Raw genomic sequence first — 20,337 nt, forward strand, 5'->3', positions numbered from 1 at the left:
AAATATACGATTGGTAGGCCTTGTGCACGCTCTCATTTGGCTTGCATTACCTCTTTCTGGCATGGCTGTAGTACTCAGGATATTATTGTGATTACATTAGGTGTCCTTGCACACTGCATTGACCACGTACCATTCATACGGATGCAAGGATGTTGATTGTTGATATGCAGTCATGGCCAAAAATATTAGTACCCCTGCATTTCTGTCAAATAATGCACCAGTTTGCCCAGAAAATTGTTTTTCTTTTGTTTGTATTGGTATAACACACAAAATTGGAGAAACAAAAAAAGCCAAATCTGACACATTCTATGCAAAACCCTAAAAATGGATTGGACAAAATTATTTGTACCCTCAATTTAATATTTGGTAGCACACCCCTTGGAAAAAATAACTGAAATCAATTGCTTCCTGTAACCATCAATGAGTTTCTTACACCTCTCTACTGGAATTTTGAACTACTCTTCTTTCACCAACTGCTCCAGGTCTCTGTTTGGAAGGGTTCCTTTTCCCAACTGCTGTTTTGAAATCTCTCCACAGGTGCTCTATAGAATTGAGATGATTGTTCTGCTTTAAGACCCATGACCTCTGATGGAGACCCACCTTTCTGACACTGGACCCTACATTGCACCCCAGAATTCTTTGGTAGTCTTCAGATCTCATAATGCCATGTACATGGTCAAGACATACAGTGCCTGAAGCAGCAAAACAACCCCAAAACATCAGTGAACCACCATCATGCTTGACTGTAGGGACTGTATTCTTTTCTTTAAAGGCTTCATTGCTTTTTCTGAAACCAGTAGAGTGATGGGCTTTACCAAAAAGCTGTAATTTTGTTTCGTCTGTCCACAGCACATTCTCCAAAAGGATTTTACCTTCCTCAGATAAGTTTTAACAAACTCCAATCTGGCTTTTTTATGTTTCTGTGCAGAAGTGAGATTCTCTTGAGTCTCCTGCCATAGCGTCCCTTTTCATTCAGATGGCGATATATAGTGCGAGCTGACACAATTGTACCCTGTGCCTGAATGTCAGCTTGAATTTGTCTGGAAGTTGATCGAGGTTCTTTATCCACCATTCAGACAATCTTTTGTTGCAATCTTTAATCAATTTTTCCCTTTTGTCAACATCCAGGGAGATTAGCTACAGTGCTATAGGCTGTAAACCTCTTGACAATGTTGCGCACAGTGGACACAGGAACATTAAGATCTCTGGAGGTGGACTTGTATCCTTGAGATTGTCCAGTTTTCCAAAATTTTTGCTCTCAAATCCTCATACAATTATTTGCTCTTTTCCGTGCTCCATGTGGCACACAGGCGCATGACAGGAAGGATGAGTCAATTGTTCACCATTTTAACTGGTTGCCAGTGTGATTTCAATACTGTCAGCACCTGTTTATTTGATATGGGTGAGTTTAATTACAAATTACAGGAGCATCACAAACTTGGAATGCAATTATTTCTTACAATTGTGAGAAGGTGCCAATAATTTTGTCCAGTTAATTCTTTGGTTTTGCGTGGAATGTGTCAGATTGGAGCAGTTGGCGAAGGAAGAGTGGTCCAAAATTTCAGTAGAGGTGTAAAACTCATTGATGGTTGCAGAAAGCAATTGATTTTCAGTTATTTTTTCCAAGGGGTGTCCTACCAAATATTAAATTGATGGTTCCAATAATATTGTCCAGTCTATTTTGTGGGTTTTGCATGAAATGCGTCAGATTTGGCTTTTTGTTTCTCTACTATTTTGTGTTATACCAATACAAACAAAAGAAATACACTTGAGAATACCTAAACATTTGTAATTGCAGCAGTTTTCTGGGCAAAGAGGCATTATCTGACAGAAATGCAAAAAATATTGGCCATGACTGTATGCTGCTTGAGCTGTTTTTGCTTCTCCAAAAGAGCAGATGGGTGGTAGAGCATTTGAACAGTTTCTCATGTGATGCAGCCTTATAGCACTAAAAGTGGATCGCGGCATCTCCACTGCTTAAGTCTTATGAAAGGTGAAGCTTTGCTTTTGTTGCCTGGAATGGTTTTGTGTACAGCCTGTGCAATCATCTTCGGGATTGGTGATTTATTTCTGTTCATTTGAATTGTAATGAGTTTAGCTGAACCACAGTAAAAGGTCCTGCAACTCCGTCAGAAAAGTCAATGCCCGCGGACACCAAAAGCAAGTTTATACCTTTATTAATACCTCCTGCTTTTCTCATTTGACCCAATTCTGGTTCACATCTTTGTGATATTGTTCAGGTGATCCAAAAGCTCAATGATTGCCACCAGGGTGGGGTGCTTGGCCAAAGATAGGAGCTAAACCCTTGAATCCCACCACACTCCTATGTTTTGGCCATGATCACTGTCACCTTGTTATATGAAGTCAGCTAGAAGCTTAAAATAGATGTAAATCCAATAACGTAAATGTCATACAATTTCAATGTAATATCAAAATTTTTTTTCACTTTTTAAATTTTGAGCTTAATGCATGGTGATGCTGCCGCCATGAAGCTCCTTTTTAGACACTTCCTATTAAAGGGTGTCAACGGTTCATCCTTGGCTCCCATTTGCTTTCCTGAGTTGTTACGCAGGGTTCTCTTTGTGGCTTTAAACAGCCATGCTAGTGCTCAATGGGCAGGCATGTTCTGATGTTCCCTTCCCACCTTCGATCAACAGCAATAAGATGTAAAAAAAAAATTGTTTAATATACAGTACTTTAAAGAAGATCAAACCTAACTGGGTGACATTTTGTTTTTAATTTCCACATGGTAAGGAGAATTTCCAATCCAAGATATTGCTGATTATCTCATGCATTAACGGTTTGGAATCATTCTGACATTGTTCCTTGGTGCAATGTCGACCAAGTCATGTAGGAAGCTTGCAACTGGCTCTATTAGCTGGCAGATTTAACAGCGGACTGGCAGATATAACCTCACTTGTCTCCATCAGTGTTTTATCTGACCGTGTTTGATGTCTTTAAGCAGATAAATAAGAGCCTAAACATATGAAGGACAGGGAAGTGTATAATACAGGACCATCAGCACTGCTGCTTGCCTTTTTACTCATAACTTGTGCTCCCCACAGATGATGTAAGAAGAATTTTCGGTAATCAAGTCAGGGTATGATGACAATTAACCGTTTCTGTACATGCTAGAACCTGCAATCTGCCAACAGCTCGGTCTCCATGCAAATCTATGCTTGAGGCAGGATCAGATCTCTTTGATGTCTTCACTGATTGTTGTTGTCAGTTCATGTTAGGCATGTTACATTTACTGAACTCATTCAGTTTAGTGCATGTGGCATAGGAGATGCAGTCCATGAACACGATGCAGCTAAATTGCACTATGGGCTGCAGTAATGGGGATATATGAATAGTGCCTCACCCTAATTCAAACCTAGAATAAAATTTGGATTTAGTGTGGTCACCCTCTTTTCCCCCAGGACTGATCATGCTGCTGCATCTACGAAGGGATTTAATTAGAGCGGTCGGCAAACCTCTTAGTGTTTCGACACACATGAACTGGAAACGCATGAGAACAGATATTTGTGTGCTTTCACTGATATCTTTAGAAACGCATGTGCATTAAAACTGACAGGTGCTCATCTGCCCATATTAGTTCATGATTGTTAGCAACTCAACGCTGGGTTATGCCTTTAATTGCTCCCATTTTTCTGTATATTTTGCTACTGTAGGGCCATGTACAAAATTTTACTGCTGCATTGAACAACAGATTAGTCTTTTAGTGACTGTGTACATACCTTTGTGTTTCCGGGCCATTCCTGCATTATTATAGAATAAATCTTTGTCTCTAGTTTTCAAACCTTTACTGAATACAGGGAATTGCACAGGATATCTGTCCTTCTGTATATTTGATCTTTTTGAATGCCAGGTTCCCATACCTGTATATAAATTTAAATATAACTTAACTATGTAATTTAGAAAAAGTATTTTGGTACAGTCTGTTTTGTTACGTTGACCTATCTTTCTTTATACAGTTGAATATATATCTTGGGTTTTTTTGTATATATCTTTGTTGGTATAACTGATTTATGAACAAATATGACCGAAAATCTCAATAGACAACACACCACTATGCAAAGGACACATCCAATTCGAGTTTAACATTTCTTTCTTAGAGAGCACATGATAACCTGAACATATTCACTTCTTCTTATTCTTAAGGAAGAACACTGGACCAATTAATTAAACAGAACACAGTCAACTAACCACTTAAAGAGTTGCTTCAGCCAGGTTTTCAAAAATTAAAAACTGTAGCTTCCAGCTTTTAATAAACGGACACTTACCTGTCCAGGTATCCAGCACCATCCTCACTTGGGCTGGTTCTTCACCGGTCTTCAGATCCCCGGCACCGGCATCTTAAAGTGTTACTAAACCCCGGACCCAGCATTCACTATATCTGGTCTCCCACTAGCTCAGATTGGGAGAAGGAGGGGCAGCAGTAGAGGTCAGTCGTGTGTGCTGCAGTGTAGGTGAGCTGGCAAGGAAGGTGATAACAGGACGGGAGAGCATAGTGAACAGACGGATGACTCATCACTCTGCTGCTGCTCCTTCACTGTCAAATTAGAGGCTGATGACCAAAAGATGAATCGAATGAGGCTGTATTGTTTAATTGCAGTAGAGAAAAATCAGCTCATCAGTCTGGCTGTGCTATCAGGCGGCAATGAGTATATCTCATGACTAGGTGCACAGAGCTACAAATCATTTAGCAGGTAAAATGTGTGTGTGTATATATATATATATATATATATATATATATATATATATATATATATATATATACACACACATTTTAACTGCGTATTTAATTGCTTTCCTGGAGTTCAGCTTTAAACTATAATGGGGCTCTTATGTGGTTTCAGTTAAAAGTACTTGGTGGAGACTTCTCAACAGCAAGTAAAACTTGTGGGTTAATGGTGTTCCTTTAATAAGGTAAACTTTAAGTATTGCAGAGCTCAGGATTCACAAACTTTAAAAAGATAGTGGTACTATGTGAAAGGTTAACAGTCCAGCTGTATTCCATATCTTGTTTAATAGCTTCTGGCATTTGTCAGTATTTTATTGAAGTCAGTATAATTGGCTTTTGGAAGCTATGTGATCTCAGTATTTTTGTAGTATTAAAAACAGTCATGAATAAACCAGAACTGGACTAAAGGTGCCCATAGTCATTAGTCATAGGTGACCACCTTTATTTATGACCCAGAGTGGAGTATACAGATGCCCAAGTGTGGTTTGTCCAACCACCTTCTATTGTCTATGGCAGGGGTTAAAATTTCGAGTCCAGACCTACTAGCCAGTCACAAAACGTACTCGCCACCAGTTGCCCCACCCAACCTTGCCCAGGTCCGCCCCCAACCCCACCCCTGGCCCACCCCCAACCACGCCCCCTTAAAGCCTATGAAATTACATATTTCTTTAGAATAAATAGTCCGAAATATAAAACTGTACACAGTAATGTATATCCCAGCTCCCCTGTACTCCATTATAGTGATATGACGTGTACAGTAATGTATATCCCAGCTCCCCTGTACTCCATTATAGTGATATGACATATATACAGTAATCATTACTGTATTTATGTCATCACTATAATGGAGTACAGGGGAGCTGGGATATACATTACTGTACACGTCATATCACTATAATGGAGTACAGGGGAGCTGGGATATACATTACTGTACACATGTCATATCACTATAATGGAGTACAGGGGAGCTGGGATATACATTACTCCATTATAGTGATAGGACATGTTGTATACAGTACTTACTCCTAGTCCCTCCGAGTCCCCCGCGGCGGTGGAGAGGGTGTCTCATCTCAGCGGAGGAGAGCGGACCTCTCCTGCACTTGTCCCCTCGGCGGCGGCGGTGCTGCAGAAGCCAGAAACCGAAAGTTGTAAACCGGAACTCGGCTTCACAATGAGGCTTGGAGTGCAGGTGCAGTCACTTCAAGCTTCATCTGTGCTCACCGCTTGCAGCCGCTCGCCACAGAGGAATTTCTCCTTGCATTTGGTGAGCGGCTTTTTCAAGCCCTGGTCTATGGTTTGCCTTTCCATCAAACAGAGATGAAGAGTTAGACATAGTTTCTGTATACTTCACTGCTTATGGTATAAAAATGCTAAATAATTTTTACTTCGTGCTTTTCAAATTATACTTTTAAAAGCCTAGTGTCAAAGTATTAAAAACCAGTGTTTGGTGATAACCCATGGCTGACATTCTAACTTTCACTATATGAATCAGGCTTATCTCCCCCCACTTTCCCCTTTGCAATGCACTTTTCCCCTTTGCCATCGAAGATAGAAGACTTTCTTTCTGAATATGATCCATGGCATGAAGGGAAGTACTGGGCCGGTACACAGCATAGGAATACTTTCCCCTGTGTTACTAAGTCATGTGACATCAGATCAGATGCCAACTGCAGGGGACACATGGGGGGAAGTGTCTCATACTCCAAGTCAGTCTTGTACATCTGTTCCATCTTCAGATAGCACATCTCCCCTTTCCAATGGCATACTGTGCCTAACTGTGGTTTATTCCTGGACAGTTAAGCCTCGTTTACACTTTTGGTTGGTGGTAAAAACATGTGGTTGAGCTGCAAAGGCAGCTCCTCCTTAAGCTGTAAAGGCAGTGGCCAGAGGTGAACACATGCTGTGATGGTGAAGCTTTGTTTTGCAGCCATGGCAGGAATTTCACTGCCAAACGTGACCCATTCAAGTGCATGGGGCTGTGCTGCAACCATCCCACAATTGTGTGCAATGCATGCAGTTGCAGAATATTTCAGCATTTGTAGTAATTACTGATGAGAGCCCCAGTCCAGAATCTGAGGTCTCCACATCTGTAGCTTCACCTCTGTGCGTCACTATAATTAAAGAGAAGCCTGTAGAAGGACCATTGTTTTCACATTTTTAACAATGGCAGACTCCTAAATTTACATTGAGTGAAGGAAGCTGTAAAGCACAAACACTAGCAAGTGGGAAGCACAGCTGTTTTACGCAAATAATGAGCCAATATGGCTCCCCCATGTATATGATACTGTAACCACTTCACTATATCTCTGTTTTTTTTTGGCAGAGTACTGGATGTGATATTTTTTGAAATGGTGCTTTGTTTCCATCCAGTATGCATGTTTTGGGTCTACTCTCCAAAGGAGTTCACTTTGGGGATGTTCCGACTGTCTTGGCAGTCATATTTGTTGTTTTGTAACAAATAAAGAAAACTTTTTTTTTTTGTCTACATAGTAGACAAAAACAGCTTTTATTAAATACCTCCAAAAGAAAGCTCTATCTGTCTCACAAAATTATGAATTGTATTCATGTTGTATGACCAAATACTTGTCAGTCAAACTATCACAGCACTAAAACCTGGTCAATGGCCTGGTAATGAAGGATACAGGCTGGTACGTGTGTGTGTGGTATATCTTGCAAGGAGACTGTATATTGATTTAAAGGGGTTTTTTTACCCCATCATAACATACACAGAAGCCATTAGGTCTATTCTTTGTAAGTCCTTTGAATCTTCAGCCAGGGCATTATTCCTCACCCTTCTCTTCTTGTTCTCTCAGCTCTGTAAATGCGGTTTTCTCACCTGAAGGATTGTTAAGCAGGGCTGCCAAACATCTGCCTCTGTTTAAAGCATGTTCCCCTCCTGAGTTTGCTGGTCTAACCTACTGCTGGCAGTGGTGGAGCACATGCTGTACAAATCTCATTTCTTTAATAAGTGTTTCACCTTGCCGAAGAGCAGGAATCATTGACAGTGACTGCCATTAGGCCTCTGTATCGCTTAACAAACTTCCAGGGTAGCAAGAATGGCTTTACAAAATACAACTGTTAACTTGTGATTGGGGGGGCGGGGGGTTTTGAGAAGAATGAGCAAGACTAGTTTTTGTCACTGGCCAGCACCATACTCAAATCTTGGCTTAGGGCACAGTACCTAAGGCTGGTATTGGCTACAATTTGACTGCTGTGAGCCAAACAATGCTATATTGTGCGTTTTTTGTTCATTGATTCTACATGTCCAGTACATACTGTATATGCAATGTAAACGCGCTCTCACTTCAGACAGCAGAAAGAAATACGTGTTTTACACACCGGCATCTACATTTTGCATTTGTGTTGTGTTTGGAATGTATTTAAATACATAAAAACTGGCTTCTTTTATTGCTGCACCTATCTGTAAAGTGTATTCTTTTTACTGCATTTATGATGTAACACTTTACTTTTTTTTTTTTATACACGGCATGTTATATTTTTGTATTTTTCATATGTCTAGTCGGGGGAAGGGAGCTTTTGTGGTCATGCACTTTATAAACATTTTGGACCTGTGTCAATGGGCTTTGAGCTTGAGATCATTCAGAATTAAAGTGGCTATTACAAACTAAGCTTAAATCTGCTCTCCGCCTTCTAAATCTTATACTAACTACTCTGTAGAAGGAAGATGCTTGTACTTGCCTATTCTCAGTGAGCTCCGGTCCGGTCACATATCTGCCCAGAGGCCAACTTCAGGGGAGAGCAGGGACAGTCAACAATGGATGCCTCCTAGTAAATCTTATACTAACTACTCTGTAGAAGGAAGATGCTTGTACTTGCCTATTCTCAGTGAGCTCCGGTCCGGTCACATATCTGCCCAGAGGCCAGCTTCAGGGGAGAGCAGGGACAGTCAACAATGGATGCCTCTTAGTAAGCCTATTGGTAATGTCGCTGCTCTCGCCTTGCTGCTGGGGAGCTCACGTGACCGGATCGGATCGCCCTGAGAATAGGTAAGTACTGTATTTGTGTCTTCCTTCTACAGGGTTAATATAGGAGTTAAAAGGGGGTAGGAGCAGATTTAGACTTGGTAACAGCCTGGAAATTCCACTCTGACAGGCAATCAACTTGCAGCTGACCTTCATTTGACCAGCTTCACCCAGGTTTTGCACTTTTATAGACATGTATGAGAATGCAAATCCAGGTTGAAGCAAACAAAAGCACGTGAAAACAGGCCCTTAAACTGTGTCTTGAATTTATTTCATAATTTTCTTTTTCTTTTTTTTTTTTATTTGCCAATTAAAGGACCCATCCAAATGGCATAAAAGTGGGACTAATGTAAAACAATATTTTGTATCAAGGAGTGCAATACAAATGAAATATCTAATGTTTTTAATTTCACAAGTATATCTCATTGTGTACATTTCCTAACAGTTGGTACATAATTACAAGGTTTCTTTTTAGAAATGACACCCAAAACTAATAAACTATTACATATGTAAACTTGTTAAAATCTGAAACTCAGAAATTCATCATTATGTTGTTCCTCTGGAGATTTTCTCCCCCAACCCACTTCCATACAAGGAGGGATGTCAAGATTCCCATTGTAATTCAGTGCTCCTGACATGTCTGAGTACATCACCAGAAAAACTTTACTGCAATGAAGCCTCCCAACTCTGTAGGTAAGTAGAAATGTATGTACACAGTGTACTAATCACTCTTTAAAATATTATTCTCTCTATTGGTAGAGTATTCCTTTTAAGATACAATTTTGGTTTGTCTTGATTGAATCCCAGTACAGTGGTCAATCAAAGTGTCTCTTTAATATGTAGGGGTGTCTAAAAGTCTCTGACCTTTTTCTAGAAAACAAAAAGGACTATGAGAATGCTGTATATACATTGCCAAAAGGCGCACCATGTTCAGTGTTTGGTTATGTCAAACAATCTAAATGTATTTTTCAATTAATGAAAAGGGCTGCAAGAGTGTCTGCTCCTGAACAAATATGCTGACATTCAACTGTATCCATGCTGTATCCTTCAGGAGAAGTACTATTCATATCATGTTTATATTCTGTCCTGCTCTGACTGTACAGGGCGTGGATCTAATGTTTTTAATTCTGCTCTTGTCCCATCCTTTGCTTGCACATTAAAGGAAATCTGGAGCTAAACTTGTGTTTGTACTATCTTGATAAAATGAAGTATATTTGAATGTGGTTGTGATTGTGACCCTTTGCTGGTGAGTCAGACCCCACATACCTTGAAGTCATACTATATTTTTTTAAAAATCTTTAGTGGTTGTCTCACACCTGATCAATTTTCTCAAACAGCAAACCAGGCCCTGGAGCATTCTGCTTTGCAATTTCTGATCAACCGTTTGACTACTCTCTCCACCTGTGATGTTTCACCACTGGCCTGTTACTGTGATGGGCAATCTCATGGGCCAATAATAAATCGTAGGAGGGAGTGTTGCTACATACTCCTGGAGCAGGAAGCCTTTTTGGGAATTGCATACCAAAGCATTCTGGCAGTATGTTCTAGAGATACTTGGAGGTGCTTGCTACATCATACCAGTAAAGATCTAGTAACTTGGGTACAGACCTCAGCTACCCTTAAAGGATAAGTACAGCCAAAGCTGTTGTCTGGAGTGGCACCTGGCTTAGCCTCTCAGTGAGCTGCTGAGAGCCTGAGCCGGCCGCTCCCACCATCTCCACAGCCCAACGCTCCAGTCAGTGCTGGGGGGGGGGGGGGCAGATGAGAGTTCTCACAATTAGAGCCAGCGGGGGACAGATGAAATATCGGACTGATGTTGCATCCACCTAGGTAAGTATATTTGGGGGGAAAAAAATAAGTCCACACTTCTCTTTTAACTTGCCAACGGCACTATAGCAGCACGGTTGTCCAGTTCTGGGAGGGCATCATATGACGTCCTCCCAGAACGCGCCCAGTAATCTCTTTTTACCACATGATTAGTTGTCTCCAATGACACAGTAGATCACCAAGTAAATACAGTTGCTGGTTATCAGCAGCACTGTGACAGCGTGAGGAAAGTACTGCAGATAATCGGAATTTGTCATAGAACAGATCGGCACTGATGAGCAGTCCCACCCACCAGTGCACATCAGTGCCGTCCATCAGTGCAGCCTATCAATGCTGCCTATCCATGCCATCTCATCAGTGCCCATCATTGCATCCTCACCAACGCACATCAGTAAAAGAGAAAAATTACCTGTTTGCAAAATATTATAATAGAAACAAACAAAAGCTTTTTGAAGCTTACTTTCTCCTCTCCCATCCACAGCTCAACTCCACCCCCCCCCCCCCCCACCTCCATACGCAGCTTGGATTGTCTCCCTCCCTTTCTCTGCCCCGCCTAAAAGTCACCATTTCCTCCCTGCCCACGGGTCACCTTCTCTCCCCCCATCAACAGCTCACCTTCCCTTCCTGTCCACAGCTCACTTCCCCCCCTCCACAGCTTGCCCTCTCCTCCTGCCCCCATTTACAACTCGCCCTCACTTACCTTATCCCTTGTCCTGAAGGTTACCTCCTCTTTCTACATCCAGTCCCCAAAAACACAATGCTGCCCATCCAGTCCCAGCCCTGTGACTTCATCCTATATTCTGCAGGCCAGCAGCCCTGCATTGTCCTTGCATGACTGCTAGCTTTGGAAACCACTCCTTTTTCTTAACTAGGGAGCTTTTACTGTTGAAATATTCTTACATGTATACAGTGTACATGCAATTTGTGTTCCTTTTTATTTCCCCTACTGCAATCTCTTTGAAAATGAGCAAGCTGAACTGCTGGGAAAAGTTGTTCCTATAAAATTCGAACATCATGACTATAGTTGATAGCAAATGGTTGTAAAAGATGTGCTCATTGACCTGAAGGTATTAAAAGAAACTGACATTTTAGGTTGTCCTAGCCATGGCTAAACCAGTCCTGGGCCTCATTGCATATGAACGTATATGTAACACAGCTGGACAGCAGGGTATTTTCAAAGTGCACAATCATCTGGTACCAATATTTTTCTTATTGAGTACAAAAGTGGCTTTGACTGAGATCGTTTCCGGAAGTATACAAAATGCAGGCAGATAAAACAATATAGCACAGTCCACGCCTCACAGAAAACCAGTAGCACTGGAAAGACGTACATAAGATTAAGAATTAGTGTTTTTCAGAACTGATTAGCCCTCAGAAGGGGAGTAAATTCAATTGCTATAGAAACAAAAAAAAAATGTGTGGATGTACATGGACCATGGATATCTAAATAGGGCTGTAAAGCAAAAATCACCCTCAACTGTCCACAATGGAGAATGGCTAGCAGACACACGTCAGTATTTTGAATACCAGTGGTAAATAAACCCAGACAAGAACCGTTTGATGTTTATATTATACACATTGTTTAATATACATGATCCCTTCTCTTTATGAATATGGATAATGATACTGTATTCATTTTATTAAAATCTAAGTACCTCCTTTCTTAATTGATATACAGCTGTCACATGACCCAGCTCTTTCCCAACCCATCTCCAGGGAAACAACATTGGGAGGAGCTTCTAGTGCTCTGCTGTCAGTCACATGCTCAAAAAAAAAAAAACACAGCCTTTGGGATACAGAGGAAAAATACATAATGTCAAGTAAATGTTTTATATCATCATACAAATATGTATTTGAAGTCAAAGTATTATTAATTACCTGCCATTTTCAGTCTGTTTTAGGTCCCTACAGCCTGTGTCTATTGTAAGTGCTTGGAATTGCAGGGGGTGATGCCTCCATCAATATACATGTAATAACCCCCAATGAGTTTATCTGTTTAGTGGGCCTGGAGGAGGAGGAAAGGAGTGGGCTGTCATTTACCACTGTATATACACTCACATGTGTGACTATAGTCACATGGGCTGCACAGATAAGCAAAAGGAGAAAAGGAATAGCTTCGAAGGGCACTGAAACTGGCGCATGCTCAGGAAATGTGGCAACGGCTAGTCTGCAAAATCTCAGGCTGTAGTGGAGACAAAGCCATGGAGAGAAGGACAATGAACAGCAGGATAAACAATGTTTTTTTTTTTCAGAATAAAGAAAACAAATCTCATAGTGACTTGGTATGAATAGTATGTACTGACAGTTTTTAATATGGGCCTAATGACACTTTAACTGCATTTTCAGTTTGTTGTTTGAGTTCCATAGGAAAGTAGATGAAACATGCAGAACTGAAGTGGGGTTTCCTGGTATGTAGATAATCAAAGTTTGGCAAAACTGTAGAACAGCCTTTCTTAACTTTTTCAACACAGAGGAACCCTTGAGATAATTTTCTGGTCTCAGGGAACCCTTGCTAAAAATTACTATGTGTACAACTCATGATGCATTAGTGTGATGGGCAAAAGGAAGAATGATCCTTACACTTGTTATTGGGAAGAATTACCCCCTTAACAAAGCGCTAAAAAGATCAATGCTGTCAGTGGTAACTTGTCTAAAATTGCTCAAGGAACCGCTAGCTACCTCTGGAGGAACCCTGGTTGAGAAGCACTGTAGAAGATCATGATTCCTATTTCACAGTGATGCATGAGAGATCCAGGTAAAATTAACTTCAATACAAAACAAATGCATAATTCAGGTAAGTGATTTGATATAATTTTTTTTACATGTTTTGCCCTCAGAATTGCTAAAATCAGATAAAATTGAAGCAAAGTATTACATTAGACCACCCACGAACCTGTCAGAGCTGAAAACTGTTCTAGGTATGGCCAATTAGCTGGCAAATTTTACAGTAAAACTAACTGTATCTTCTCTGAATCCTCATTTTATAATGGCAAGTCCATAGTGTTGTGTTCCTGCATAAATGGAATCTTGTATTGATGCCTCTGTCACTGATTGATAAAGAGATCAGCAACTGCTAAACAGAATAGGAAATGTATGTGATTGGTGTTAGCATTTCAGTCAGCACTTATAAGGATAAAAAGCAAATGAGGAATCACAAATCCTTGAATACAATCATGAAAAGTCTTGCATCTGCTCTAGGTTACAAAGGATGATGCTATACCTATAATAATATGACAATGTATTGGCAAACTTGGGAAGATGATTCCTGTTCCTGGTACCCTACATGGGCTGCAATTTAAAGACAAGCTACTGATGAAGCATTTGAGGTTGAAACACATTTAATTACATCCATTGTAGATAAGAAAATGAAACAACAGAAATGAACACAGATTACAGCCCTCTACCATTCACATTAAAAATTCCATGCTAAATGGCTGGTCATAAGTGTTCATGTCCTCTTGGTGGCTGGATTCTGGAGCTGTCATAAAGAGGGTTATCATCAGTGATCTGGCCTGTAGGGGAAAAAGATAAAGTGGTTCCTAAATACATGAGACTTAAGTTGAACAAAGAAATACAATGTACATAAATCTTGTATAGTAAATTAAAAAACTGACCAGGAATCATAATCATAAGCACTGATCATAATAAAATGATTGTGCAAGAAGATTAATATGGTATCTGCTACTGTTGATGCAGACTCTGGGGCTGTCATTCATAGCATTACAACCCACTGTCTCTGACCAAAGAAAACAGATTTTGGCAAAAGGTATCCTAAGCAGGGTAGCAGCTTTACCCCTCATCCCTTTACATCCTCATTTACATTGTCAATACTGGAATAATCTTATCAGACTCCAACTGCCTAGAAGTACTTCTCCATATTGAAGTAACAGGCAGTTGTATATCTTTGATCAACTGTGCTATCTCCTTGGTTTACTGCAAGGGCATGAAGGTTGTAGCTGGGTTTCCTGGACATCCATGTGGTCCTAGGCTTCTGACTCGTTTGACTTGTGTATGATCTGGTTCTGCGGAAAAGGGTGTAGCTATTGAAGTCTAAAAAGTCTTTTATCCTGCATGTTTCTTCTAAAGCTGTGGCTCACTAGGCAAAGAAACCAGAATTAGCATGAGAATCCTAAAGCCTGCATTAAAAATCAGTAATGTCAGCACATATCTGTTCTCAGAGGTTTTCTTGAGCAAATGGTGCACAAATGTCCACTTTGCTTAAAACAGCAGCTTTAAATTCCAGCACATGAAATACATACATTGGTTGACATTATATTGAATTTGGCCTCAATATTGGCTTGGTCCAATCTTTGTGCTTGTTGTAGTTCTTAAGTATCCTAACAGCTTCAGCTGCTCAAGCCAGCATTATCATTTATTTATCATTTATTTTTGGTTAATTTGGTCGATAGTGTCCTATTCAGGGGCGGGACAATATGTAATCCCAGCTATGTGCAATGCAGCTCTGGGTCCTTAGCTCAATTTATCACATATCCATTAAAGATCAGATCTCAATTCCAAGACCATAATATTTTCTTTAAATCTGAAATTTTCCTTAGTGATTGCTACTGGACTATAGCTAAAGATATACTTCAACTATGAGCCATAAGAGTTCTCTTCTGTTGGCCATGTAGAGTCTTTTTACAGTTTCAGTCCTATCACATACCACCTATATTTGCTACAAATGGTACACATCCAGTACTTTGAGAAATGCTACCGGAATACAACATGCAACAAGAAACATACATCTCTTCATAGAGTTGTAAACATGTGAGAGATTTGTTTAGTCGCTAGCTACAATTCTCTCAAGTTTTCAAAGGGTGTTATTGATTTACAACCCAAATACCCATCCACACTGTCTAGAGTCTGTGGGAAATGATTAAAGGACCTATAATTATACTTGTCACATGTATATCACTGATCAATAATGCTAATTCTTGGTGTAATTGTTGGAGCCATAAAGTGCATGAAACAAAGGCGAAGCAGGATTTGTAGAGATCAAGGCTTATTGTTTTATGGAATCTATACTGACTTAATAAACCGTAAAGAAAGCCAAGTAGATGTCATCTGCAACAATATTTTGGGATACATTGCCCCGTAACTGAAGGTTCGCGCTGGCTCAGCAATGTTGTTATATAAAGCTTTTTGTCTTATTGCATATCCTGGGGCAACAATGAAGGAGTCGGCAACTTACATTATAAACATTAACCTTAATGAAATAATCAATACATGTCACACTGAACAGCCACAGCGAGAGCTCTGTATCATTACTGATGGAGCTATAAGAGTAGGCATTTCCCAGTACTGCCATGCTGTTTATTTACACTCAATCTGAAATAGATAATCTCCTGCCATATTCTATCCCCCAGCAGAACCTACACATGAAGAGTTTTTTCCCTGTTTTGCATAGGTATACATATTTATAACTGATGAAAAAAATACTGGAAGGGCCTAAAAGTTAACTCCATCCAAAGCTACTGTTTAGTTGCAAATGGACACCATATTCACATAACCACTATTGGGGTGCATTGATTTTAATTTGGGTGATAGTTGTCCTAGGGGTGAATTCTTAACAGTATGCTATTGATGTCAAAGTTTGTAAGGAGATATGTCAAAATAAACAACCCAACCCTAGGTAGTGATGGCCTGTGCTCCTTTTAGGTCTTCTTTAAAAAGGAGTGAATACTACAGGTTAAAGACACCAACTCCAAGATGCGCGGCATTTAGAGACTGGACCACAGCAGTTTCCAGTAACCACCGACACAGCAATACCCTATCACCTCACTCCCAGTGACATGCCAGCAGGTTGCCACTAGATAAAGGGGAATGCATTACACCAACCTGTAATTACCTGCTTGTACTACTCCAGCGCCACTATACCTCTCACTTGTGACTTCCCAGGCTAGGTCCCTAGGAGCTCTGTGCTACAGGCTGGGTGCTAGTGAAGGGGGCAAGCATAACACCCCTTCACCACCAGAGTAACAGTCACCCTTGCCAAGTTACCATGCCCTGGCTGGTTAGCTGCCTTAAGCAAATGACACATTAATATAGTTGCCCTTAGATTCAGCAATATAGCCTACATTGGACAGCAGGCTAATGGTGGACTCTGTGTAGTGTCTACTTTAACCTAAGTCCCCTTGAAACAAGCCCTATTGTTTTTGATACGCCATGCATTGCAGCACTTAGGAGAGAAATGTCATTCCAGGCATCGAACAGTTAACTGGAACGTTACTGAAGCAAGGCAAAGCTGCAGGAACGGTTTTTGTAGGCAACTCTATGTATAATCCTGTACAGAGGTGCTTTAGTACCCATAGGGTATCATACCCGAGCAGCAGCAAAGAGTTTTTGGAGTCCATGAAAAACAGAGTGCATTGCTGGCAAGTGATCCACAGGAGGTAGCAAAAGGCCATAGGAGTTCTTTAAGTTTCTTTAAGTTTCCATAAGAGTCTGCAGGTTACCAGGCCCACAAGGAACTCCATGTGCCCTCACAGATGGGGGGTGCCAACGGCCAACATTTTGGCAGTGGTTTTCAGCAGAACTCTCTGGGGCACTGAAAAGCCCCTTTTATATGTGGATCTGTAAAAAATCCAGCCAATAAACTCCTTAAATCAACCAAACATCTACAATGTAAGAACTGCACAGGTCAGACTGCAGACTTGACCCAGATAACCACAGGAGTCAGCATAGAAAAAAAAATAACCCTTCTGTATGTACCTGCCTACAATTAGGGTGTTCCCAGATTTCATTTTGAAAATCTTTTAACCTTAGGACAGAGGATATTTAGCGTAGAGGTTTTCTTCTTAATGTAACTAGAGGGTTAGGAATGTTTGAGCTGATAATTGAGAAGCGTGGATTGTTCTTAACTCTGACTTTGAATTTTTAAAATAAGGAAAATGGCTGAAAGGAGATTTGACATTCCTTCTTATACATTAAACCCACTGTTGCCTTTTTTTATGTTCTGATAAAATGTTGCTAAAGCTGGGTTAACACCATTTGAAGTGTCTATCAAAACTAAAAACCTGGTAGATGTGGGTCTTCCTTGGTAATTTTAAGCTCAGTAATTCCTTGGTTGTCTCTATTGGGACCATCCAGGAATGTCCTGTAATCTTTTGAATAAAGCAAATTCATTACTTTGGACTGAGAGTAAAGCCCTTGTCTGGCTCATGTATGTAAACCTGTTTTTAGTATCTTAACACAGTCTGATGATTGAGGACTAACCATCTGATTAACAAATCAAGTTCTTGCATAGGTGGAATTGTAAGGTCCCAGACTACACACTTGAACATGGACTTCCATCTTCTGTAGTTCTTTGGGTGATCATCAAACGTCATAAGGTCTCTATTCATTAGGTTTCTGTTAGTCATGTACCTTGCAAGTCCGAGTCCACGATGCACTATTTTACCAAAAATATTGGGACACCCCTCCAAATCATTGGATTCAGGTGTTCCAATGACCTCCATGGCTACAGGTGTAAAAAGTCAAGCACCTAGACAAGCAGACTGCTTCTACAAACATTTGTGAAAAATGGGCTACTTTCAGGAGCTCAGTGAATTCAAGCGTGGTACTGTGATAGGTTGCCACCTGTGCAATAAGTTCATCTGTGAAATTACCTTGCTACTAAATATTCCAAGGTCAACGGTTAGTGGTATTATAACAAAGTGGAAGCAACTGGGAATAACAGCAATTCTGCCACAAAAAATGACAGAGCGGGGTCAGCGCATGCTGATGCGCACAGTGCGCAGAAGTTGGCAACTGTCTGCAGAGTCAATAGCTAAAGACCTCCAAACTTTGTGTGGCCTTCAGATTAGCACAACATACAGAGAGAGCTTCGTGGAATAGGTTTTCATGGCTGAGCAGCTGCATCCAAGCCTTACATCACCAAGTCCAATGCAAAGTGTCAGATGCAGTGGTGTAAAGCATGCTGCCACTGGACTGTAGAGCAGTGGAGACTTGTTCTCTGGAGTGATGAATCGTGCTTCTATATCTGGTAGTCCAATGGACAAATCTGGGTTTTGCGGTTCCCAGGAGAACGGTACTTGCCTGACTGCATTGTGCCAAGTGTAAAGTTTGGTGGGGGGGGGAATTATATTGTGTTATTGTTTTTCTGGGGTTGGGCTTGGCCCCCTTAGTTCCAGTGAAGAGAACTCTTTATGCGACAGCACACCAAGACATTTTGGACAATTCATGTTCCCAACTTTGTGGGAACAGTTTGGCATTGGCCCCTTCCTGTTCCAACATGACTGCGCACCAGTGCACAAATCAAGGACCATAAAGACATGGATGAGCGAATTTGGGGTAGAGGACCTGACATTTGCTTCTGGAAGAATGGTCAAACCTTCCCATAGACACACTCCTAAACCTTGTGGACAGCCTCCCCAGAAGAGTTGAAGCTGTTATAGCTGCAAACGGTGGGGCCACTCAATACTGAACTCTACAGAATAAAACTGGGATGTCATTAAAGGTCATGTGCATGTAAAGGCAGGCGTCTCAATACTTTTTCCAATATAGTATACCTCCAGCACACCATGTTCGTCACCAAAATCCATGTTTCAAGGCCGCCAAGAGCCTTTTCTTCAGGCAGCAGTGATCACTACTGCTTAAAGAAGAGGTCCTTAGGGGTCTCAAAGTGTTGCTTTTTGGTGACAATAAAAGTGCCTTTTTTTGTTTGAACATGGTGTGTTAATGATATTTTGTATTGAGACTTATGTTATTGCGGTATCATCTGCCAATTCACCACAACACCCTTTTAGGGCCCATGTACACTGCAGCTGATAAACTGACGTTCAGGAGCTTTTCTGCATTTTGTTTCAGCAGCCCCTGAACCCTCCCTAATGTTTTCCTATATGTCCATGTACACTGTGTCGTTTACAGGCAGTTGAGTTTACAGTCGTTATTTTGAACGCACCAAACTTGCATTCAGGAGTAGATTTTATCAGCGTTTCAAACACCAAATGCTTGTAAACGCAGCTAACCGTGTTTATAAGCATTTGCGTTTAGAAGTGTTTAACTGTTCCATATCCAAAAGCCTTTTTTCATCATCAGAAATGCATGCAAAGCGTTTTCCATGTATTCAAATGGACCTAGTACACCAGCGCAGTCAGTTTCAAGTTTTGTTTGAAGGAAAAAATGGTAGAACGTGCTGCATTATGCAAATGATGGGATCCATAGAGAATACAACCAGAAAAGACAGGTCATCTAAGCATATACTGTTCTCTCTGCTCTCTCTATTTCTGTCAAAATGTCTGAAACGGTTAATTTTTTACTGTTTTTTTTTTTTTTGTGCATTCTGGGCATTTTGAAAGGTCTCCTGATATCTTTAAAAAATGCTTCTAAACGCAAACGCGCATAAATGCGGTATGCAGACGTGGCTAAACAGATGTTTTTTAACCTACGTTTTTCAGCAGTCAGTTTCCATCATTCAGAAATGTTTTCCAAATGTCCCGTGTACATGAACCCTTATAATTAGGTCTAAACACTATATGGATTGTTTGTTTTTATGTACCTTCCAATGTATCACATATCACTTCCTTTCAGGCCTTGTGGTGACATACAGTATGTTCCTTCATCATTGCTGGAGGTGAATACCGAATACCTGATGGTTATGTGTTGGAGGAGGTGGTGGTACCTAATACTTGCTGTTTATATGTTGAAAGAGTGAATGGAGTAGCAGCTGGGCTCATTCCAGGTGAAGGGTGATCTAGTAGTGTGGGTCTCAGAAAACACATGACCAGTCTCAGGAGGCTTTGAGGTAATTTTGTGATCTAGATTCAAGTTGGTCTACAT

This window comes from Staurois parvus, unplaced genomic scaffold (genome assembly GCF_062004578.1).
Source record: "Staurois parvus isolate SC_StPar_1 unplaced genomic scaffold, SC_StPar_1.0 ptg001302l, whole genome shotgun sequence".
In the NCBI taxonomy this organism is placed as follows: domain Eukaryota; kingdom Metazoa; phylum Chordata; class Amphibia; order Anura; family Ranidae; genus Staurois; species Staurois parvus.